Genomic DNA, 25655 nt, shown 5'->3' with positions numbered 1-25655 from the left:
GCCTGATTGCCCTAGCCACAACTTCCAACACTCTGTTGAATAGGAGTGGTGAGAGAGGGCATCCCTGTCTTGTGCCAGTTTTCAAAGGGAATGCTTCCAGTTTTTGCCCATTCAGTATGATATTGGCTGTGGGTTTGTCATAAATAGCTCTTATTATTTTGAGGTACATTCCATCAATACCGAATTTATTGAGCGTTTTTAGCATGAAGGGCTGTTTAATTTTGTCAAAGGCCTTATCTGCATCTATTGAGATAATCATGAGGTTTTTGTCTTTGGTTCTGTTTATATGCTGGATTACGTTTATTGATTTGTGAATGTTGAACCAGCCTTGCATCCCAGAGATGAAGCCCACTTGATCATGGTGGATAAGCTTTTTGATGTGCTGCTGGATCCGGTTTGCCAGTATTTTATTGAGGATTTTTGCATCGATGTTCATCAGGGATATTGGTCTAAAATTCTTTTTGTGTGTGTGTCTCTGCCAGGCTTTGGTATCAGGATGATGTTGGCTTCATAAAATGAGTTAGGGAGGATTCCCTCTTTTTCTATTGATTGGAATAATTTCAGAAGGAATGGTACCAGCTCCTCCTTGTACCTCTAGTAGAATTCAGCTGTGAATCCATCTGGTCCTGGACTTTTCTTGGTTGGTAGGCTATTAATTATTGCCTCAATTTCAGAGCCTGCTATTGGTCTGTTCAGGGATTCAGCTTCTTCCTGGTTTAGTCTTGGGAGAGTGTAAGTGTCCAGGAAATTATCCATTTCTTCTAGATTTTCTAGTTTACTTGCATAGAGGTGTTTATAGTATTCTCTGATGGTAGTTTGTATTTCTGTGGGGTTGGTGGTGATATCCCCTTTATCATTTTTTATTGCATCTATTTGATTCTTCTCTATTTTCTTCTTTATTAGTCTTGCTAGTGGTCTATCAATTTTGTTGATCTTTTCCAAAAACCAACTCCTGGATTCATTGATTTTTTGGAGGGTTTTTTGTGTCTCTATCTCCTTCAGTTCTGCTCTGATCTTAGTTATTACTTGCCTTCTGCTAGCTTTTGAATGTGTTTGCTCTTGCTTCTCTAGTTCTGTTAATTGTGATGTTAGAGTGTCAATTTTAGATCTTTCCTGCTTTCTCTTGTGGGCATTTAGTGCTATAAATTTCCCTCTACACACTGCTTTAAATGTGTCCCAGAGATTCTGGTATGTTGTATCTTTGTTCTCATTGGTTTCAAAGAACATCTTTATTCCTGCCTTCATTTCGTTATGTACCCAGTAGTCATTCAGCAGCAGGTTATCAGTTTCCATGTAGTTGAGCAGTTTTGATTGAGTTTCTTAGTCCTGAGTTCTAGTTTGATTGCACTGTGGTCTGAGAGACAGTTTGTTATAATTTCTGTTTTTGTACATTTGCTGAGGAGTGCTTTACTTCCAATTACGTGGTCAATTTTGGAATAAGTGAGATGTGGTGCTGAGAAGAATGTATATTCTGTTGATTTGGGGTGGAGAGTTCTGTAGATGTCTATTAGGTCTGCTTGCTGCAGAGATGAGTTCAATTCCTGGATATCCTTGTTAACTTTCTGTCTTGTTGATCTGTCTAATGTTGACAGTGGGGTGTTGAAGTCTCCCATTATTATTGTATGGGAGTCTAAGTCTCTTTGTAAGTCTCTAAGGACTTGCTTTATGAATCTGGGTGCTCCTGTATTGGGTACATATATATTTAGGATAGTTAGCTCTTCCTGTTGAATTGATCCCTTTACCATTATGTAATGGCCTCCTTTGTCTCTTTTGATCTTTGATGGTTTAAAGTCTGTTTTATCAGAGACTAGTATTGCAACCCCTGCTTTTTTTTGTTCTCTATTTGCTTGGTAGATCTTCCTCCATCCCTTTATTTTGAGCCTACGTATGTCTCTGCATGTGAGATGGGTCTCCTGAATACAGCAAACTGATGGGTCTTGACTATCCAGTTTGCCGGTCTGTGTCTTTTAATTGGAGCATTTAGTCCATTTACATTTAAGGTTAATATTGTTATGTGTGAACTTGATCCTGCCATTATGATATTAACTGGTTATTTTGCTCGTTAGTTGATGCAGTTTCTTCCTAGCCTCGATGGTCTTTACATTTTGGCATGTTTTTGCAATGGCTGGTACTGGTTGTTCCTTTCCATGTTTAGTGCTTCCTTCAGGGTCTCTTGTAAGGCAGGCCTGGTGGTGACAAAATCTCTAAGCATTTGCTTATCTGTAAAGGATTTTATTTCTCCTTCACTTATGAAACTTAGTTTGGCTGGATATGAAATTCTGGGTTTAAAATTCTTTTCTTTAAGAATGTTGAATATTGGCCCCCACTCTCTTCTGGCTTGTAGAGTTTCTGCCGAGAGATCTGCTGTTAGTCTGATGGGCTTCCCTTTGTGGGTAACCCGACCTTTCTCTCTGGCTGCCCTTAAGATTTTTTCCTTCATTTCAACTTTGGTGAATCTGGCAATTATGTGTCTTGGAGTTGCTCTTCTCGAGGAGTATCTTTATGGCATTCTCTGTATTTCCTGAATTTGAATGTTGGCCTGCCTTACTAGGTTGGGGAAGTTCTCCTGGATGATATCCTGCAGAGTGTTTTCCAACTTGGTTCCATTTTCCCCCTCACTTTCAGGCACCCCAATCAGACATAGATTTGGTCTTTTTACATAATCCCATACTTCTTGCAGGCTTTGTTCATTTCTTTTTCTTCTTTTTTCTTTAGATTTCTCTTCTTGCTTCATTTCATTCGTTTGATCCTCAATCGCTGATACTCTTTCTTCCAGTTGATCGAGTCGGTTACTGAAGCTTGTGTATTTGTCACGTATTTCTCGTGTCATGGTTTTCATCTCTGTCAGTTTGTTTATGACCATCTCTGCATTAATTATTCTAGTTATCAATTCTTCCACTCCTTTTTCAAGATTTTTAGTTTCTTTGCGCTGGGTACGTAATTCCTCCTTTAGCTCTGAGAAGTTTGATGGACTGAAGGCTTCTTCTCTCATCTCGTCAAAGTCATGCTCTGTCCAGCTTTGATCTGTTGCTGGTGATGAGCTGTGTTCCTTTGGAGGGAGAGATGCACTCTTATTTTTTGAATTTCCAGCTTTTCTGACCTGCTTTTTCCCCATCTTTGTGGTTTTATCTGCCTCTGGTCTTTGATGATGGTGACGTTCTGATGGGGTTTTGGTGTGGGTGTCCTTCCTGTTTGTTAGTTTTCCTTCTAACAGTCAGGACCCTCAGCTGTAGGTCTGTTGGATATTGCTTGAGGTCCACTCCAGACCCTGTTTGCCTGGGTATCGGCAGCAGAGGCTGCAGAAGATAAAATATTGCTGAACAGCGAGTGTACCTGTCTGATTCTTGCTTTGGAAGCTTCCTCTCAGGGGTGTACTCCACCGTGTGAGGTGTGGGGTGTCGGTCTGCCCCTAGTGGGGGATGTCTCCCAGTTAGGCTACTCAGGGGTCAGGGACCCACTTAAGCAGGCCGTCTGTCCGTTCTCAGATCTCAACTTCCGTGTTGGGAGATCCACTGCTCTCTTCAAAGCTGTCAGACAGAGTCGTTTGCATCTGCAGAGGTTTCTGCTGCTTTTTTTGTTGTTGGTGGTGGTGGTGTTGTTTAGCTGTGCCCTGTCCCCAGAGGTGGAGTCTATAGAGACAGGCAGGCCTCCTTGAGTTGCTGTGAGCTCCACCCAGTTCAAGCTTCCCAGCAGCTTTGTTTACCACTTAAGCCTCAGCAATGGCAGGCACCCCTCCCCCAGCCTCGCTGCTGCCTTGCTGTTAGATCGCAGACTGCTGTGCTAGCAGTGAGGGAGGTTCCGTGGGCGTGGGACCCTCCCGGCCAGGTATGGGATATAATGTCCTACTGTGCCCGTTTGCTAAGACCCTTGGTAAAGCGCAGTATTGGGGTGGGAATTACCCGATTTTCCATGTGTTGTGTCTCAGTTCCCCTGGCTAGGAAAGGGGATTCCCTTCCCCCTTGCGCTTCCCAGGTGAGGCGATGCCTCGCCCTGCTTCAGCTCTTGCTGGTCGGGCTGCAGCAGCTGACCAGCACCAATTGTCCAGCACTCCCTAGTGAGATGAACCCAGTACCTCAGGTGAAAATGCAGAAATCACCTGTCTTCTGTGTTGCTTGCGCTGGGAGCTGGAGACTGGAGCTGTTCCTATTCGGCCATCTTGCTCCACCCCCCAAAAGAAAATCCAGAATTCTTAAAAACACAGACTCTGGGTTCAGACTGCCTGGACACACAGCCTGTCTTTACTTTCTGCTGCTCACCTGGCCTCAGTTCTCTCACCTGTGAAGTGGGGATAATAATTGTAAATACTCCATAGGGTTAAATAAGTTATTCATTCTGGCACACAGGGAGCCCTCTATAATTGTTAGCTGTTATTGTTGTTAAGGGCTGAGAAGGGAGTGGGGATACATTATCATGAGGATTCTAATGAGGAAGCCAGTGGCGATTTCGTTGTGTGGATTTTAATTGTTTTCCCATAAACTGTAGCTGACAGTTGCCTCTAAATAGAAGGCAAAGGGCCCACAGCCTCCAACTTCCAGAAAATTGGCCCACATACCATCTTTGCCTCAACTGCCAAGTGACATTCATGTACCTTCCTTTTACCTACAAAGTTGAGTTCATACTCTATAGATCTAATTGGTAATCTACTAATATTAATTAGAGAAGCTCATTAGTTTAAGTGATTAGAGCTATGACCCCTATAGTAAATATTATTAAAGACTAAAGACCTGATTAAGATTAAAGTAAGAGAACTGCAAATTTTCACCTGACCTAAGAAAACCTTTTGCTTTCCTTCTTTCCTGCCCTTTCAGAGCTTCTCTGTTTTCCAGACACTATAAAAAACCATAATGCTTGCTTACAAAATTAGATGTGTGTGTGGGTTATCAAAATTTGAAGTCCTTGTGCAATTAGCATACACAGAAGGGATACAAAGGGAAGAGTTCAAAGAAATTGACAACTGCATACAATTTGAATATGTTCTCATGGATTTTGATTTGCTTAATTTTTAATTAGGACAAAAATTTCAAACACATAAACTATTAAAAAGAATAGTACAAGGAATACGCCTCTGCCCTGCACCCAGACACCCAGTTCCAACAATTGTTAACAGGTTGCCATATTTACTTCCTCTCTCTGGGCTTCTCTCTCTCTCTGGGCGACTCTCTTGGGGCTCTTGCCGATGCTCAAATGTGTCTGTCCAAGGTCCCAAGGGGACTCTCTTTCTGGTAATCATTTGAAAACAAGTTGCAGATATGTTGACACTATATAGCTTCAACCTATATCTCCTGAGAATGAAGACATTCTCCTACTTAATCGTGAGATCATCATTATCCCTAAGAAAATTAACAAGAATTCCCTAGTATCATCTAAACCAGGCCTCATCCAGATTTCCCTATTTTTAGAACTATGATCCAATTATGGGCCTGCTAGTATTGTTTTTAATAGAGAGAAGTGTGTGTATGTCTGTCACTAAGCTTATGAAATGTGGTGTGTGTGTGTGTATAGTGCTCATGTATGTTTGTGTGTGGCATGTATAAGTATGAATGCATACATGCATATATGTATGTGTGTGAGCAGTGTTTTGTGTCCACATGTGTGATGTGTACATGTGCTTGTACGTGTACATGCATGTGTGTGTGTGCATGTGTGTGTGTTGAGGAAGGAGATGCTAGCGATTCTCTTTGAGCAAAATGAACCAAGATTTGCTAGAAAGAAGATGCTTTATTGTTATTATTATTTTGCCTAATGCATGTGAAGAAATAAGAGCCAAACTCCAGCAACTATTGAGCAGAATCTGTCTTGGCTGGGGAGGCTAAAGATACTAATGGTTTTGTTCCCCTTGATAGATTGATTCAGGTGTCCCTCTCTCCTATCATCTTGGGAGAGCTCTCTCTGAAAGGGAACAGTCACAAAAGTTCTTTCTCTGCTCAAAAGGGTCAGCATTACCTTCTATTTTCCTCGCCAGGCCTGCAGCTGACACACAAAGAAAAGTGTAATTACAATGTGACGTGCTGCTGATCGCCAGGGTCTGGAAATTTTGAACCGCTCACTCTGCTCAGAATACATTTCAATTTGGTGCTATGAATTTTACATTGAAATGAGTTTTTTCTTTAAAACCCTAGAGAAAACAGACCCTGCACAGAAGCATTAACAAATTGCTTTGCAAATCTAGGCTAAAGTGAGCATTCAATTTGAGGAGGCCAAATCAAGCTCAAGTCCCGAAGCCCAAAGCCTGGTCCCAGCAAGTCCAAGTTGGCTCTGGGATGGATTTGGCCATGGATTTGGTCTTGCTTTAGCCCTTGCCACCTTTCCTCTGTGCTGACTCTCTTGGGGCTCTTGCCGATGCTCAAACGTCTCTGTCCAAGGTCCGAAGGGTTTAGGGCTGGAAACTGCTGAGACTAGAAGCCCTGGGGTGAACAGCCCTTGCTTGGCTGTGCAGTCACATGGGTGAGAAAAAGGATCCACAGAAGCAAAGACTCAGGCAAGCCCAGGCTGTGGACCACACAGCCACTCATTCACTTTACAGAGCGGACACTGGGTAAGAGCTCAATGGTGTGACCAAAGGCCCCCACTGGTCACTGTAGTCATCAAAATAGTAAAATGTATGGAGTGTTAACAATCTGCCAAGCATCATTCTGAGTGCTTTATGTTTTCTCATAGAAGGGTCCTAGGTAGGCTGGGTGTGGTGGCTCACGCCTGTAATTCCAGCACTTTGGGAGGGGAGGTGGGTGGATTACTTGAGGTCAGGAGTTCGAGACTAACCTGGCCAATATGGTGAAACCCCATGTCTACTAAATATACAAAAATTAGCCTGGCATGGGGGTGCACGCCTGTAGTCCCAGCTACTCAAGAATCTGAGGCAGGAGAATTGCTTGAATCCAGGAGGCAGAGGTTGCAGTGAGACAAGATTGAGCCACAGCACTCCAGCCTAGGTGACGGAGTGAGACTCTGTCCAAAAAAACAAAAAAGAAGAGTCTGAGGTAATCCTCTGTGGTAAGGCCATTATTACCCTTTTTCACTTTATATTATTATTTTTATTATTAATATATAAATGTTTTTGTAGAGACAGGGTTCTGCCATGTTGCCTAGGCTGGTCTTGAACTCCTGGGCTCAAGCAATCCTCCCCCATAGGCCTCCCAAAGTGCTGGGATTGCAGGTGTGAGCCACCGTGCCCACCCCCCACCCCCACCCTTTATAGATAAAAACTCAGAGGCACAGAGAGGTTCAGTTGCCTGAATTCATGCAGCCCAGACATGCTCACCCAGGATACTTGTTAGTGACCAGCACTCTGCACTTTGGACCACACTGTCTGCCTACACTTCTGAGCTGTCCTAGCCACACCACCCCAAGCCTGGCCATTCCTGTCTAGTCAGATATGGCTTCTTCAAAGTCTAGGGCTGGCATCATCTTAACCCACCAGCCTGCAGACTCTGCTGCTGTTGTGTCCACGTAGTGGACGAGGAAAGCCCCTCACGCAGGACTGGATCTTAACTTTAGTGAAGACGTGTTCCGGAGCCTCACCCAATACTTTTCAGACCTGTCCTCTTTTCTTTGAGGCCCAGGCCAAGGAAACCCTCGGGGTGCTCATTTGTCATGTGTTTGCCTTGTTTGCTTAATATTTAGTGGCCCTCTTCCCTCACCTTCCACACCACCATTCACTTCATACTCATGCCCTGGGGGAGGGGGATCCAGAACCACAGTGGGTCCACTCTATGACGTGTCTTATAGTTTATTGCACACTAGGTTACAGGAGGAAACAGGAAAGCCTGATGAGGTCAAAAGAGCTGCATGATGCCTGAGGTTCTGGCTAGCCAGCGTTGTGTCTGCCTCTTAAAGCCACTTCTCGGGCAGCCAAGCATGGCCACTTCAGTGGTTCCTGGTGGCGTCCTAGCTGGAGGGACCTTGGCCTGAGAAGGGGGTGCCTCTCCTGCCACCCACAGCACTGCTTCTCCAAAGCCATGGAGATCAATCTGCCCCAAATGAGCATCGGGAGCTGCAGTAAACCCAGTCCCCAGGGCTCTTGCCACGGAGCCTGGGGCAGCCTGGGGACCCGGATTAAAACGATACGTTTTCAATTTGGCCTTAAACGAATTCACCAAATCGGCATCTTTGATGTCAAGTGGAAGTGAATTCCACAAATCTCAATTTATTTTATGGGGAAGCGTTATTGATTTTTTTTTTTATCGTCTGCTTCTCCTTCTTCTTCCCTCCCAGCTGCCAAGCCTCTTCCACCTGGATTGAATTGTTTGATTTAAGAGCGGCAGTTCAGAAAGAGGAAGAGATGCCTCTCCCCTTCCTTCCACACATCCCTCACTCTGCGGTGCCAGGTACATCCCTTCAAACCAGGAGCAGCAGGAAAGGACAGGCCCAAGCCAGGATTCCCTGGCTGGGCTAGAGTGGCCTTGCCCTGTGCCTGCAGCTTGTCTGCATGTGCCCACACTCAGCCAGTTTGGTGCCTGTTTAAAGACTGTATGTGTTGTCATGTCCTTTTTCCTGTGTTGTGCCATTCGTCTCCTTAAGGCCCTGCAGGAGCCGCCCCTTGTTCCTGCCTCATGCCCACACCTGATGACCTAGCAACCAAGGCCTTGTAAACCAGACCCCAACCTGTCTGTTCAACCATGTGTGCATCTGGCCTTCCATTTCCTTCCAGAACGTCTTTTATTTATGGAGGTATTCCTATCTCCAGGCCCGGTGACTATCAGGGACTCAGTACGTGCTTATGCACTGAGGAGGCATGCACGGTGACCCCCATGAGTGCCACTCTCAGGCCCCATCTTTGCTTATGCTCCTCTCTTCCCCTTGGCACCAGCATGAGGCCCTCCCAATTACTCTGCACTGTGCCAGCCCAAACTTAGCACACTTCCAGCAGAGCAATTGATTCCCTGACTCTCCCTACCCCACCAGCCCGTTCTTCCTAAGGGGCTTGCTCTCTGGAACGATGGCTCCATCCTTCACTCAGTTGCTCAGTTGAGAAACCCCGCAGTCATCCTTGGTTCATTTCTTTCCCTCACACCCAAATCCAGTCCAATTCACTCTAATGGTTCCACCTTTTGGTAGGCAGAATTGTGGCCCCTAAAGATGTCCACACTTCGATCTCCATGAACCTGTGAATATCTTCCTTTACATGGCGAAAGGGTCTCTGCAGAAGTGATTAAGATTTGTGGATCTTGAGATGGAAAGATTATTCTGGATTGTTTGGGTGGGCCCAATACTGTCACAGGAGTCCTTTAAAGCAAGGACCTTTCTAGGCTGTGGTCAGAGAGATGACAGCGTGAGAAGGAGTCAATACCCTTTCTGGTTCTGTAAGCAGGAGGTTCTGTAAGCAGGAGGTTCTGTGCAAGAGCTGGGAAGAGGCCTCTGGAAGCTGGAAAGGCAAGAAAATGGATTCTCTCCTGGGGACCCCAGAAAGGAGCACAGCTCAACATCTTGATTTTAGCCCAGTGACACTTGTGTTGGATTTCTAGCCTACAGAACCATAAGATGACAAATTTGTGTTGTTGATAACCACCACGTTTGTGGTTACTTGTTGTAGGAGCAATACAAAACAAACACAACTTCCTTAAATATGACCTGGAAATGACTTCTCTCTTCCGTCTTCCCCCTAGTCCAACTCACCTAGACTCCTGCAAGAGCCTCCTCACGCGTCCTTCCGCCCCCAACCCCTGTAATCAACTGTCCACCAGAAACCTAAGTGGTCTTTTGTTTTTCATCTTCTTATTTTGAAATAATTTCAAACAAGTAGAAAACCTGCAAGAGAAATACAAGAATTCTCCTGCCTTCATCACCCGTATCCATCCATTGCAGATCCAATTGTTTACAGGTGTGTATCTTTTCTTAAGGGCAGGCAGGATTCTTTCATTTTGAAATTCTCTCCTCTCAGGGCTGGGCACATGACAGGACCCCATCTGAATGTTGGGGGATTTTCGTTGAAAGCGCAAGTTCCTTGGTGCGGAGGGCCTTCCTGCCTTCCCCACACACCACCCTAACATCCAGCTCTGTAATCAAATGCACCCCCGATGGAGGCCCTGAGTCATAAGAATGCCTTTCTTCTCCCTCACTGTTTTTCTTTTAGATTTGTCCAAGTGCTGTTAACTTTCTCATCTTGTCTGTTTCCCTCATCTCTGTTGTGGGGTAAACACACAGAGCATTAGCCCCATTTGATGGACATGAAACTGAAGCAAAGGCAGGTTAAGTGGCTTGCCCAAGGTCACACAGGTAATTAACAGCAGGACAACTCCCCTGATCCCCAGCCTGGTGCCTTCTCCTGCAGACCACAGAGCAGCAGCCCCTTGCCCCTCCCCTCAGGGACTGAGGAGCCCAAACCTGATATTATGGGCACAAAGCTTTTAGCAGATGAGCGGAGGGCAGGAAGCTGTGTGGTTAGGTGAGCTCTGGGTATGTGTGCGTCTAATTGCTCTTCATTTCCTTTCCTTTCATTCATAGAGTCATTCATTCACTCAGGCAGACACTCATTCACGAGGCATTCACTGAGCACCTCCCACCTCCTCGGCTTTCTGCTTGGCATAGAGGAGGATGCTGGGGAAGGAGGCAGGGGCCTCACAGGAGCCTGTTCTCAGACATGGGAGACCCAACTCACATGCGGGAGGCGATGAGGTAGGATTGGAGACCCCGTTCCGGCAGGAGTGGCATTGACTTCTTTCAGATGAATGGAGGAACTCAGCACAAAGCTGTGCACAGCCACAAAACACTCACACTGGGATTGACTCCCTCCATGCAGGTGACTACCCCCAAGCTCCCTGCTGCTGTCTTCTCTAACAAGAGAACCCCTTCCCCTACCCTACTCCCCCACCCACTGGGGATGGGCTGAGCTCCCCTACCTACAGAACTTCCCCCGCAGTGCCCAGTCCACAGAGAGGGAAGGAACATTGCCCCAAACCTGTGCCATCAGGATCCTTTCTCAGGTTTAAAAGCCATATGTGAGACAGGCAGCTCTGTTTCTGGGCTGGGGGGTAGCTGTGCTCACTGAAAAGGAGGGAGCATGATTACAAACCTACTATGCTAGATCTCCTACCTCCATTCTTCAATGACAACTTACATTCCATAACTTTCTGATCACTTTCCGTAAGGACAATCCTGTTCAGTTCAAAGTATAACTTCAAGTTCAGTTCGAACGACATCTCTTTGCTTCTCCCCAGTGCAGTCTGAGAGGGACCCCAACTCTCTTGAGGGTTGTCTGGGGCAAGGATGATAGGGGTATGGGATTGGGGAGGAGGAGCCTGGCCAGGCTCTGAGAAAACCCAGGTCCCTTCCCTCCTCAGTGTCCAGCTCCTCCAGGAAGGTCCCAGGGAGACAAGTGTCCCTTGGGTGCTACAGGTGCTGGGGAGTCCTCTCTCTATTGGCTCTGTTGTTTCTCTATTGACCCCTGGTAGGCCAATAATGCCTCAGCCACAACCTTCCAGCTGCTGCTCTCCCATGGGCCCTCATGTGAGTTCCCATGGGTTCCTGAGGGGCCTCTCAATGCCCTGTTCTCTGACCTGGGAGTGTCGGCTGGCTCTGAGTTCCATGTCTTCCAGCCCCTCCAGTTCGTTACTCCAGGGGGAAGGCGGGGTTTCGCCTCCCAACCTCCCACTGCTGGGATCTCACAGTTGGAGAGACAAGATATATCCATGTGAAATGAAATGATTCCCTCCCCTCCCCTCAGCTTCCCTCCCCTATCCTCCCTTCCCCTTCCCTTCCCCTTTCTCTTCTCCTATCTCTCCTCTGTTTCACTTCTCTTTTCTCTCTATCCCTCACCCATTTCTCCCCCTTACTTTGTAGAGCTGAATTCATCAGAGTTGCCTTCAAAGCTGTCCCCAAACACTTCCCTGGCCTGTTCTCTGTGATCATGTGGTTCTTCACCTTCATTTATCTATTTGAGTATTAAGAAATAGGAGGAGTGACATCCTCAAGTTTGGAGTTTTATTGGGGAAGTAAAAATAACACAGATACAACAATCAGGGACCCAGATAAGGTGTCACCACGTCGTGTGCTTCCCCGAATATGGCAGACAGACAGACAGTGCAGATCACAAGGTGGTTGCTAGAGCCAGGTGGCCTGAGTTCAAACCTAGCATCGCCACGAGTGAGCTGTGCAAGTCGGTGAGATCATCTTACCTCTGTGCCTCAGTCGCCTTCCCAGCAACAGGAGTGATAACAGCACCTCCCTTGCATCTTTTTTGCGAGCATTAAGTTAGATAATGTATGAAAAGCACTGAGAACAGAGCCTGGCACATAATAGCTACTCAATAAATAGATGATAATGATGTTCAGTGAAGGGCAAATACAGTTAGGGTTGTAGTTGGTTGATTCTGTGCCGAGTGAACTTGCCATGACTGTCTGTGGGGAGGGGAGCTGCCACCAGAGGGGAGGGACAGAGCCCCTGGGTGGTTGGGGCAGATGTGCCACCCTCTCCCAGAGAAGTGGGGATGCCAGGAACACCCTTCCCTGCAAAAGGGCCATCTGGCCTCAGTAGTCCAGTTGGGGAAAATGCCCAGGGAGTGCAAGCAGCAGGAAGGCACTCTGGTGGCAGTGGTAGTGGTAGCCAGCAGTGGATATGACAGTGGGGGTGTCATCTCTGGCTCCATGCCCAGGATCCGAGGTGTGGAGGGGTGGGGAGCCTCCCACGAGGACTCAGGGCAGCAGCTGCAGGGGACACAGTGAGAACTCCATTGGCAGTGACTGAGGACCGCCCTGCCCTTGCAGGACTCCTGGGCGTAGGGAGCTGACGTGGCATGGCCCTGTCTGGAGGAGCCTGGCCTTAGGATGTTTCTTGACATTAAATATTTTCTATGATTACCTGAGTCTCAGAAAGATATCCACCTTGCCCATAGGACATGGGAGGGTGAGGCAGAGCCAGGTCTGGAACCCAAATCTTCAAACCAAAGTGCAATCTAAGCCTCCTTCACCCCCAGGAGGTAAAGCTGTCTTGGATAACAAAAAACAGTAGACAGGGATAGCGCTACAGGCCAGGATGGCAAACTGTGCAGGCATCCCAGTGCCCGCCAGTCCCCAGAGCTGTGGCTCTGCAACTGCATGTGTTTATGGAGGCACCACCACTCCCCGGGCGCAGCTCTGGAGAAAGCCAGCCCGCAAAGCTTCCCACAGCATCTGCCAAGAATACACCCGACATAATAATTTCTTTGACCTCCACCACATGAGTTTCTGAAAAGAACAAAACAGCATCATTCCCTGGCATTTACAGTTTAAACCTTTCCTATTCAAGTTTCTAACAAAAAAAGCCACCAACCCATTCTGGCCGTGATTAAAATTCATAGGCTTGCTGCAGAGAACAGATGCAGAAGCAATTTTAGGCCAGTCATATCCCAGGTCTGCAAAATTAATTTGACAGGTTTGCATTAAAGCACTGATCAATATCCACTTTAGAGCAGCAGAGGCTAACTGAGAAAAAATAAGTGACCGGAGTGTTACCAGACGAGAAAAAATGAATCTTTGAGACTTTTTTCCCTCTAAGCTTGCACCTACATCAGAAGTCCTGACCTCAATCCATTGATCGGCTGCAGTTAACATGACAAAAGGCCCAGCAGATAGACCGTCTCAGCCTACCAGGGAACAATCACCCGGATACACTAAATGTTTGACGGAGTGACTAGACTGCAGAATTAGTCTTGGCTTTCTGAGGTCGGCCACCAGCCTGGTCTTACTGAATCCTCCCCCTCCCTCCCTTAGAGCCATTTGCAGAAGCTCAACTTTTCCTAAACTTTCTCCCACGGATGGTGTAGGGATGTGGTCCAGGGAAGGTGGGAACTGGCTCAATTCAGCCACCAAGAAAAGGAGGCAATGAAGTCCAAATCTTTCTTCACACAGCACTTTAAAATGGAAGCACCAAGGCTGGCATCAGCAGAGTCCTTCAAAGAATTTGATTCAGTGGAGGCCAACTCAACATAATAGAAAGCCCCAGATGGGCCGGGCGCGGTGGCTCAAGCCTGTAATCCCAGCACTTTGGGAGGCCAAGACGGGCGGATCACGAGGTCAGGAGATCGAGACCATCCTGGCTAACACGGTGAAACCCCGTCTCTACTAAAAAATACAAAAAATTAGCCGGGCGAGGTGGCGGGCGCCTGTAGTCCCAACTACTTGGGAGGCTGAGGCAGGAGAATGGCGTGAACCCGGGAGGCGGAGCTTGCAGTGAGCTGAGATCCGGCCATTGCACTCCAGCCTGGGCGGCAGAGCGAGACTCCATCTCAAAAAACAAAACAAAAACAAAAACAAAAACAAAAACAAAACAAAACAAAAAAAAGAAAGCCCCAGATGGACGGCCATTGCCTGCGCCTGGCGAGAAATGGGCTCCAGCTGGCTATTCTACTTTTAGCATCTTCAGGTGTGTAAGGGATGTAATTTAAATTCAGAGCATCTGCTCCTAGGCCTGCTTGCTTTCCTGCCCTCTCTCCCACCACACAGCCAGGTCACATTTTGGCAATAATTCAACAAATCAAAGATGAGCACCCAGTAAGAATGGAACCTTGGTCAGGCACTGGATACACAGTAAAGAGCATCTCCCTGGAACCTGCATCAAACTCTCACCTTCTCTGTGAGTGTCTTCCTAAGGGAAGTTGAATATTTCCTTTCCCAGCTCACTCGTCTGCTGGGACCCATGTCATTCAGCACTTGGCTAATAAAGTGAGCCGCAAACACAACTACAGATGCAATTTAAACTTTTCTAGTAGCCATATTTTAAAAAGTAAAAAGAAGCAAGTGAACTTAATTTTAATAGTATATTTTATTTAACCCAATGTATTGAAAATACTATCATTTCAACACAGAATAAATATGAAAATGTACTAATTAGATATTTGGCATGCTTTCTGTTTTGGTTCTAGTCTTACGGCACATTTCAGTTTGGACTGGCCATATTCCAAGTACTTAATAGCCGCAGGTGCCTAGTGGCTGTCCTGCTGGAAGGGATAGAGACAGAGACTAACAGTGCTCAGTCTGGGTTTCATTGCTGACATCCATAGGTAGGGACCTCATCCTATCCTTCCTGACTCCCATCCTCCTAATCCCTGACATTAAGGTTATTTAACTCTCATTCATACCACTAGTTGTTAAATAATTTGTTGTTAAAGGAGATGTCACAGTAAATATTTGACATGGAGAGTCCAGTGGAGGATATGGCCATGATCTCACATGGATGCAGGCAGTGGGCAGGTTGTAGGCTCCCTGGGGTCAGTGGCATGTCCTGGCCCTCCATTTGCCATGGTACTAGAACAGTGCCTGGCCCCGAGAGCAGGAGTCCCCAACCCCTGGGCCATGGACTGGTACTGGTCTATGGCCTGTTAGGAACTGGGCCACACAGCAGGAGGTGAGGGGTGGGCAAGAGAGCATTACAGCCTGAGCTCTGCTTCCTGACAGATTGGTGGTGGCAACAGATTCTCACGGGAGTCCTATGAGAACTGCGCATGCCAGAGGTCTAGGTTGTGTCATCCTTACGAGAATCCAATGCCTGATGATCTGAGGTGGAACAGCTTCATACTAAAACCATCCCCCACCCGCTGTCCGCGGAAAAACTTCCATGAAACTGGCTCCTGGTGCCAAAAGTTTGGAGATCACTGCCTTAGAGGGTCCATCATTATTTAACAAATTTAAGTTATTTATAAATAACTTACCACATGCCAAGAACTGCCCTCAGCATTTAATAAGTATTAACTCGCTTAATCCTCATAACAATTCTATGAGGTGGATGTTGTCACAACCCATTTCACAAATAAGGAAACAGGTGAGATTTAAGTGATTGCCCAAGGCCTTACAGCTGGTAGGTGGCAAAGCAGGCTTTTAATCCAGCAGCCAGGCTTAGAGTCCGTGCCCTTCACCCCGCTTCTGTCTGCCTCTTGTTCATGTTCACTTACGTTCAAGATACATGAAGGCATAGGATTGCCCTTATTCGGGTAACCCCAGCAAAGTTCCCCTAGGTTCCCTTCTGATCTCATGTTGGTGCCCAGGCTTTGGCATTTTACCAGGTGTGTTACTGACCAGTGAACTTCACAAAGACCCTTGTCAGGAAACTAGCTTCCTCCAGCAGCAGCCTTGTGCTATGGAAAGAACAGTTGGCAGATCTGTCGGCCTGGGATAGCTGATCCAGAGGTCCAAAGCGCAGCAGCCTGGGGAAGGAGTCATCATTCTGTTCAGAAGGGCTGTGTGTGCAGCAGAAACTCAGGACGTCCTTTCTCCAGCCAGATCCCAACCGTGTTTCCACCACTGCCCAGTGTGTGAACCTTGAGTCGGTTGCTTAACTGCCGCATGCAGTTTCACAAGCTGTAAACCCAGTGCTATGGACTGAATGTTTATGTCCCTCCAAAATTCCCATGTTGAAATCTAAGCCCCAAGGTGATGGAATTTGGAGCTGGAGGCTTTGGGAGGGTAGAGCCCTCACGAATGGGGTTAGTGTTATAAAAGAGACTCCAGGGAGCTCCCTCACCCTTTCCACCATGTGAAGACACAAAAAGATACAACCATCTGTGAACCAGGAAGCAGGTCACCAGGCACTCAATCTGCCAACACCTTGATCTGGACTACCCAGCCTCCAGAATTATGAGCAATAAATTCCCATTGTTTAGAAGCCACTCAATCTATGGTATTCTGTTACAGCAGCCTGAATGGACTAAGTCACTCAGGAAACAGCACCTATTCCACCTTTCATTTGGGGAAGTCAGGATCAGCTAATGATGATGACTATGGAAGAGCCTTAAAATTATACAGCAATATGTAAAATGTGAAGTTTTATTGTATGTGTACCATTTTTGACTGTAGAAACACATGGCTGTGGGTTATGATCCAGGGGTCATAGTGTTTGTGTCTGAACAAATGACTCCCTGATTTTTCATCACTACCCAAGAGAGTGGAGCTACTATTTTAAGCTTTTGACTGAAGACAACTTTACAGAAATTATGCATAGTGTCATTCTAAGAGCCCAAAGAAAAGAAAAGGCTACAGGCATCATCAAATTGAAAGTACTTGGAAAATGAAAATACCAGTAGCTAGAAGAGGGTGTCAAGTCATCAGCTTCACAGGGGTGGGGAATCCCTGCTTCCAGGTCCACAAAACACCTCCATCACAGCCCTTACCTTGTTGCCTGGTAACTCAATGGAAAGAGCTCATTATTTTTACTTTGGTCTCTGTCCCCAGCGTCTAGAACAGAGCCTACCCTATAGGAAGCAGGTCCTAAATATTGAACGAAGGAAAGAATAAATGGATGATGCTATCCCTAAGTTGGGAGGAGACTGGTCAGAGAAAGGGAGTTGTCAGTGAATAGGAGATCTGCAGGACTGCAGTGGGGCTCTGCCTGGGACTTCATGTAAGGCTGGAGAAAGCTCAGTCCACACGCAAAGAAGCAGCCAGATTCTGTGGAGGGTCCTGATGGGCAGAGGACAGAGGGGGTCATCTCTGTTGTCTGCATTCAAACATCCTTTTCCCTCAGCTTTTTGTCATGGAGCTGTCTGGCCCAGCCTTCTCTCTTACATCAAATTCATGAGTCCCAAGGAATCACCAGCTCCCTGTTACCATTCTCCACTCCATGCCTGCACCTCATGCACAAACTGCATTGATACTTTTACTTTCTTTCCCCATCAGGTGCCCTCTTGTTGCCTTTTGCTGCCTAGGACTTACAAAATCTTGTATTTGAGTCAGAGCCTCATGTCACACCTGCTGCATGCCACCTTCCTCCTCTCCAGAGACCCACCTGGGCCCCTGCCCCAGCCTTATTTCTTCAGGGCCCGTCTTCCACTTTCCAGAATCTGAAATCAGCCACATGGGACACTGCATGCCAGCTTAACCCAAGCATGTATTGGGAGGCTTGTTATGCAGTTCCAGAAGATGAGCTCTGAAGTCAGACCACCTGAGATTGAATCCCAGCTTTGCCACTTACTAGCTGGGTAACCTTGGGCAAGTCAAATGAACTTCTAGTTATTATTGATGCACAGCAAATCACCTCAAAATTTAGCAGCTTGAAATAACTACTATATTATGCTCATGAATTTTACGAGTTAGGAATTTGAAAAGGGTGTGGTAGGGATGGTTTGTCTCTACTCCATACGTCTGAGGCCTCACTGGAAGACTTGAAAGCTGGGAATATCTTGAAGACTGGGGCTGGAATCATCTAAGCTCTTTCCTTCACATGTCTGGCTCCTGGACTAGAATGACTCAAAGACTATGATCTGTGACTAGAGCATCTGTCTGTGGCTTCTCCGTGGGATTTGGGCTTCCTTACAACATGGCAACCTCAGAGCAGTGGAACTTCTTACACAGAGGCTCAGTTCTCCAAGTACTTGGGTTCCAGTGAACAAAGTAGAAGTTGCCTGGTCTTCCACGACCCAGCCTCAGAAGTCACAGAGCATCACTTTTTGCCATACTCTATTAGTAGATGCAGTCAGAAGCCCACCCGGATTTGAAGGGAGAGGATGTAGAGCCCCACCTGTCAATGAGAGGAGCATTAAAGAATTTGGGGTCTATGTTTTAAAAGCATTGCAACTTTTCTCAAACTCAGTTTTCTTATCTGTAAAGTGGAGATAATCATGTCTGTCTTCTAAGGTTATTATAAGGCTTACATGAGATAATGTATTTAAAGTGCTCAGTGCAGTGCCTGGCACCACTCAATAAATGTCAACTTTTATTATTAGAAATAACATTAGCAACTAATGTTTGTCATTAGGAGTAAAACGTATTTTCTGCATTCTTTGCACAGTAGGCACATGTACCTAGCTTCATGCTTGGGGATGTAAGGGAAGCCTAGAACCCATTCTCTGCTATCAGACTGGGGAAATAAGATGCATACATAACATAGTTATCAACCAAAAGTCAAACGATGTGACAGAGATTCACTATCGGCAAGTTCAGGAAAAGGAGAGAGAAGAGTAAGCTGATCTGGTCAGAGGAGGCTTTGCAGGGGAAGTGGGACTTGAATTGAATCTTGAAGGATTTTGGATAGACAGGAGGGAAAGAGGCAGAACTTCTAGGTAACATAGACTAACCTACAGGAAGACAGAGACTGGGATGACGTGACAAGTTCCTGAGACAATAAGGACACCACCACCTTACAAGAGTGTTTGACTTCTTTTTGCTTCCTAATTGTAAAATGGGGATGCAAAAGAGTGTCCCAATAGTGGAAATCCATCTGTCTGTTTATCTGTCCATCTAGCCACCCATCAACCCATCCATCCATCCATGCATCCATCCGTCCATGCATGATCCATCCATCCATGCATGCAATATTGCCGAGCCCAGTTATAGATACAGAGGATATGAAGGTGAATAAGAAAACCTTAAGCAGATAAAGAGATTCACTGAGTATCATCTAAATATCAGTTACTTTACTAGGCATTTGATGTTCATTATTTGATGTTTATTGTTAAATTATTATCTTTTATAATATATAAAAATTTTAATTATTAGATATTTAAATTTTAAATATATAAATTATTATTAAATTATTATATTATTAAATCTAATAAAGAAGGCATTTAATAGATGGGAGAACACAGAGTAAGCAATCTGACCAAGGACATTCCGTAGTCAGTGGTGAGGCTGGTATTTGAAACCAAGTGGGTCTGTCTCCAAAGTTCAGGCTGTTTCCTGTGAACCATGTGGTCCCAGGAGCCCCCTGTTGCTACGTTCAGGGCACACACAGACACTTTGATTCTTTAAGGTGACTAGAGGGTTTCGGCTATGCTCTCCTATATAGCTATGATGCTTATGACCTACCATCAGGAAAACATGTCTCATGTTTGGTTGCATTTCCCCTGAATGTGAGCCTCCTGCAGACAGAGACCGGTGTGCCTAACTCTGTACTACCACCACCCTGTGCCCCTCATCCCTATCAGAGGCAGTGGTACTTTGCTGGGCCATATTTTCAAAATGTGTATTAATTTCAGTTGAATTTATCAATGGTGAAGCTGCATTTTCATGAACCCATTCTCATTCTCAGTCCACCTTCACTGTGATCAGCAACTTATTTGTAAGATTTACGTGCATGGGGCTGTGGTGCAGCAGGGAGTCCTACGCCGTGGATAAACAAGGCTTGAGAGCCCCTGGGGGAATGAACCTCTGGCTTCATTTGATTCTCCTGGTTGTCCATAGACTTCACCTGTGGGTGAAGGGCATAAAGAATTGTCAGCCCAGAGCGTTTTCTGGTTTTCTCCCTTCCTGGAGCTCAGGGCACAGTGGACTCCTGTCTTCAGCATCCTCATTAGTGGGCAGGAGACTTCCTCAGCTGATTCAACTCCCTGGGAGCGCACAAAATATGTGTCCTAGTGTCTCAGTGGATGTGGATGGCTGCTTTTGGGTATGCACCATTACAATCATTGTTTAATATTCCAATGGAGCCACCAATTCAATTATTGGTTGTATTTTTCTAAGTGTAGTCACACATCCCTCAGTCTTTCAGTAGAGGCACTAATCTCACGGGGCTTAAAGAGATTCAGAATGTGTGTAGTGTCAGTAACAGGGTCAAACTGGGCGGGTGTCTACCTATTAACCTTCCATTTTGGCAACCAAATGGCCATACCCAGCACATAAGGTGGGCCCTGGAACCTGTCACTATTAATAGTGTCACTGATTCAAGGTGACTGAACTCATCTAAGTTATTTCAATAACAATATTGCTATTGTTCAACCATAGAAGCAGCCAAGTAAGATGTAAAGACTGGGGACCTGTTAGGATTGGGAAGTGGAGAGGGGATGGGAGAGAGGTTAGGGTCAAAAATCTGTGTAGTAGAAAGAGTTCTGGGCTAAGCAGAGGGGTTAAAGGGCTCTGGGAAAAGCCTCTTGCAATTATGTTGTGCATTCATTCCGGCACACATCATTCATTCATCCAACAAGCGTTTATTTGATTCTTAGGATGTTCTAACCCAATTTTAGGGATTGTGCAGGGATATAAAAGGAATAATATTGCTTGATCTGCAAGTCTAGTTGGACAAGAGCACAAACAGTCATAACACAAGGGAGAACGTGTTATGTGTCCTAAGAGCAGCATGCACTGCAGCGTGGGGAGTGTTCCAAGAAGGGACAAATTGCTTCAGCAAGAGGAAATCATCGAGGACTTTTCAGAGGATTCTAAGGAAAAGATGTTTGCCTTAAAGAGCAACTAAAAGTGCTCTACAAATAGAGGGTATTATATTTCATGTTCCCTGCCCACAAAAAAATGGTCATAACACCATCCCCGGTTGGAGTTGATTCTACACTTTTTACCAGGAGCACTGACCTCGGTAACTTTGGCAAACATCCATACACATACACGGACAGCCAGCCAGCCAGACACACACACACACACACACACACACACACACACACACACACACACACACACACAGAGAGAGAGAGAGAGAGAAAGAGATAGAGAGAGAGAGGAAAACCCCCTGGATGGGGAAAGGGCTGTGCATGTGAGGATGGACCCCTGAGAGAATGTGGCCTCCAGGCTCAGGCTTGGCAGACAGTCCCAGGGCTCTGAGGCCATAGTACCTCTGTTCCTGGACCTTCCAGGCTCTAGCTATGACCAGCTGTGTCCCAGAGTCAGGCTGTTTCGTCATAGAGAAATTGGGGCAGGAGATGACCAGTCAGCTGTGTCTCCATTTTTCAGATGAGAAGATAAAGGCACAGAGAAGTGAAGGAGCTTGCCTGGGGTGTTGGGATTTGAACCAGTTTCAGGTTTTAATAAAATTTTTTTGTTGGTTTTACTCCAAAGTCCAGCAAAAGATTGGCCAGACCAGAAACTGGATTTTAAAATCCTCTCCCTGAAATGCCCAGTCCTTCTCCTTCTTCAGCTGTTGTGGGTCCTCCCTGTGATCTGTCCCAGCCCCCATCAACACCCAGCCGCTGACACATAGTAGGGAGGGAAGTCACTGTGCTTCCCTTTACACCTGTTCCACGGTGTGCCCACCCCTCGCAGCTCTTGTCATGGGCCGTAGCTATGTGATTTGTGTGTGATTGTGTTTTTTCGTTTTGTTTTTTGTTTTTCTTTTTTTGAGACGGAGTCTCCCTCCGTCGCCCAGGCTGGAGTGCAGTGGCCGGATCTCAGCTCACTGCAAGCTCCGCCTCCCGGGTTTACGCCATTCTCCTGCCTCAGCCTCCCGAGTAGCTGGGGCTACAGGCATCCGCCACCTCGCCTGGCTAGTTTTTTGTATTTTTTAGTAGAGACGGGGTTTCACCGGGTTAGCCAGGATGGTCTCGATCTCCTGATCTCGTGATCCGCCCGTCTCGGCCTCCCAAAGTGCTGGGATTACAGGCTTGAGCCACCGTGCCCGGCCTGTGTGTGATTGTTGACAGCCTCTGTCTCCTCTGCTAGATGGAAAGTTCTGTAAGGGTTACCTCTGTTTCTCCAGCACAACTGAATGAAAAGTAGTGTCTCCTGTTCAGTGACTTTTAGGCCTTTCCATACAGAAATCCTGCTGCAGAAGCCTATCTCTGCTTGTCTGGGGAGACAGTCCTACCAGAGAATGGGGTGATGTAGGATCAACCCTCCTCACGCCAGAAAGATAGGCCCTACCTAGCATGTACACTATTGATCCAGAAGGACCCATCTGAATGGTGGGAGCTGGGCAGAAGAGAGGCAGGGGAAGTGGAGGAAGCCAGGGAGACAGGGCCTTGGGGTGTGGCAGTGTGCCAGACTGATGGCAGAGGGCAAAGCATCCTGCAGAGGGTGGGGCTAGGGTGACCACGTGCTAAAGTTAGGGAAGGTCCCAGGGAATCTGGAGGGTGGCCATGCTAAGACGGGAACGACTCAGTGCGACTCAATTTCAAAAACTTACACGAAATACTTCCTTGGGTGACTTTGAATCACATGCTTCTGTTGTTATTAATTTTTCTGAGAATGTGATTTAGTGCCAACAGCTTTTTTAGAGCAGGGTCTGTTTTATTAAACTAAAAAGGTCATACTGGCTCTTATTGGGTACCAGACATTGGCTTTCCGCATATGTTATCTTTGTAATCTTCACAACTGCTTGAGTAATTTATTTTATCCCATTTTTCAGATGAGGAAAGTAAGGCTCAGAGGGATTAAATAGCATCCCAAGGGACTGGGATTTGAACCCACTTTGCCAGACTCCAAAACCTACCAAAGGGTCCAGGACAGGACTGGCTGGATGAGAATATGCCATCAGTTCATGCTTATCAGCAACAGACACCTCTCCACTGTCACCCTAAATCCATCCTCAGTAATAAGTCTTACACAAACTTGCCTGGGGTGGCCTGGCTGGAGCAGATCCCCTGGCTGGGGTATACTCTGTGGGGTTGCCTCTCAGTGCTGTTCCAGGTAGGCTTCCGTGCCAGCCTTCAGTTCAGGGGGCGCCAAGACCCTCAAGGAAGGTCCTCGCTGGCTCCCAGTTCTGCCTGGCCAGGCTTTCCAAGAGCTCCCCATTCATCAGTCTCTCACTTCCAGAATATGCATTTGGCAGCTGTTTCTCCCTAGGTGGGGTAGAAGTGAGGGTAGATGTGAAGGAGAGGGTGGTTCTTGCCAAAATAGTCAACTGGGCTGCTCTAGCTGAGGTTACTTGTAGGAAAATCTTTGAAAAATATTCTTAATCAGATTTGAAATACATCACTCCTAGAGGAGGACTGGGACTCTTTGGACCCTGGGGAGGCACATATCCGGGCTCGGGGTCAGGATCTGGGCACCCCCATCCCAGAAGAGAAAAGTTTCTTTGAAAGGAAGGTTTCAGCTCATGGAACCATGACTGTTACCACCAGAAGAGACCTCGGTTCCCTGCTCTGTGGTGAGTATCGTTCCGTTTCACTATCATTGCATTTCACAGATGATCCCACTGAGGTAGGGAGGTCGGACCATCCTGACCTCAGGGAATTGAGGAAAACGTGCAGCTTCAAGGACCACTTCTGGGCTAGTGGCAAGAGCATTAGACAGAGACATAGAGAACGAGCCCTGTTTATTCATTAAATTGCCTGGGTTTTTGTCCCGGTAGGATTTGGAGGTAGATTCACTGTAAAATATGAATGGTTCCAATGCATTATTCTCACTCTTTCTGTAAATAAAAAATACATGGCAAATAACCACGTCAGGCCCAGTTGTTTGATGGCCTCTCTCCTGATACTTAATTTCATTTCATGACATAAAATAAGGAGGGCAGTGAGGGGGGGAAGCGGACTTTTGTCAAAGTACGGTCTCATTGGTTAACACCTGAGGGGAAATGACTGAAAAGAACTTAATTCAAAAAATGCTTTAGGCACAAAGGAGCTTCTTCCAACCAGTAAAAGTCAGACAGCTATGGAGAGAGAGACATCAATAAATAATCAGCCGGCTTAGACTTTTAAATGGGAATCCCAGCCTCAGCACCCAAAGGTAAATTGCATCTTTTCCACCAGCCTCCAAGCAGGGCTTCATGCTTGTGTGGACTGGGAAACTTTGCTTGTCGCAAATGTAGCCTGACCTTTCTTTCTAATAGGATAAATATATCCTGTTCATATATATCCTATATATATCCTACATGTCCCATTTCATACATATATATGGAGAAAGGAAAAGTGTCCAGTCTTAGAAACCCCAAATAGCACTTTTGTCATCTGGTTTCACTGTGGTTTTGGTTTAAGGCACAAATCTCCTGTGCAAACATCACCTCTTGTAAATAGCTAGGGTGGGGTAGTCTCTGGAGCAGGGGGAGGGAGGTGCCCAGATACTGCCCCTGAGTCCCTGAGTGCCCCTGAGTCCCCTGAGATATGTGCCTCTCCAGGGTCCAAAGAGTCCCAGTCCTCCTCTAGGAGTGATGTATTTCAAATCTGATTAAGAATATTTTTCTGACCCTGCCCAGAATAACCCAGCCTCTCCTGGACTTGATTTCGCTTCCAGGGATGTGGATTTGTCAGCGTGACAAAGGAGCAAGCCCCTTCCTGGGTGGGATTTGAGCTCCACCTTCTGCTCCCTGGCTAGGGCCCCCTGCTGCCCAGGACCTTGGTTGACCAGCAGGTCCAGGGACATCAATCACCATCCACCAGTGTTTTATGAGGCCACTTCTGAACCAAAGAGCCAGCAAGGGGGTTTATGGAGCTGGCTCTTTCTGCCACAAACACTGTTTCTTATTGCTTGTCATTTTCTCCCAGACTGTTAACACCTCATCCCTCTAAAAGCAAACTGACCTGTGGGTCTCCCTTGGTGGACACGGCAAAGGATCCCATGAGCAAAGGCTGTTCCTCTGCCTGCAGAAAGCATATGCTGCCTGGAATTTGGAGACAATGGCAGCTCTACATTCTTCTTCCTTGGCCCTTTGCTGTTGGGGTGGGTGGCTCCTCCCTGTGAGTTAGGGTCCCCATCTCAGAGCAGAAAGGAGGGCCCAGATGGGGATAATGTGAGGTTTTTCTGGGGCTATCTTTCATAAGTGGCACAGTGAGAGAGCCCAGTGTTCTCAGCCCACGGGGCCTGCCAGGAAAGGGAGTCTGGAGCCTAGGGGTTTGCCTGCCCTAGTTCACTGGCTAGTCAGAATTGAGATGTGCAGCAAAGGTAAAATACATATGGAGTTTCCCAGACTCGGTGCAAAAAAAGTAAAATAATAATTTTGAAATGTTGATTACATGTTGAAATGACAATAAGTTGGATATATTGGGTTAAATAAAATACAGTATTAAAATAAATCTCATTTGTTTTGTTTTGCCTTTTAACATGGGGCTATGAAGAAAATTTAAAATTACACACATGGCTCAAATTATATTTCTA

At 46.4% G+C, this 25655-nt stretch overlaps 1 protein-coding gene across 9 annotated transcripts in view; it reads right to left on the bottom strand.

Moving 5' to 3' along the window:
* Window positions 1-25655, bottom strand: part of IER3IP1 (immediate early response 3 interacting protein 1) — a 1095035-nt gene that overhangs the window by 399634 nt on the left and 669746 nt on the right. Inside the window, exon 1 of one of the 9 annotated variants that reach the window (XM_050768196.1) lies at window positions 11667-11670. The exons of the other annotated variants lie outside the window; for them this stretch is intronic. The gene's annotated coding sequence lies outside the window, so the exon portion shown is untranslated. Of the gene's footprint in view, window positions 1-11666; window positions 11671-25655 lie in introns of those variants that run through there. 9 annotated transcript variants of the gene reach the window in all.

Source organism: Macaca thibetana, chromosome 18 (genome assembly GCF_024542745.1).
Source record: "Macaca thibetana thibetana isolate TM-01 chromosome 18, ASM2454274v1, whole genome shotgun sequence".
In the NCBI taxonomy this organism is placed as follows: Eukaryota; Metazoa; Chordata; class Mammalia; order Primates; family Cercopithecidae; genus Macaca; species Macaca thibetana.
The sequence above is the reverse complement of the archived record's forward strand: the minus strand, read 5'-3'. Positions and strand labels throughout refer to the sequence as shown.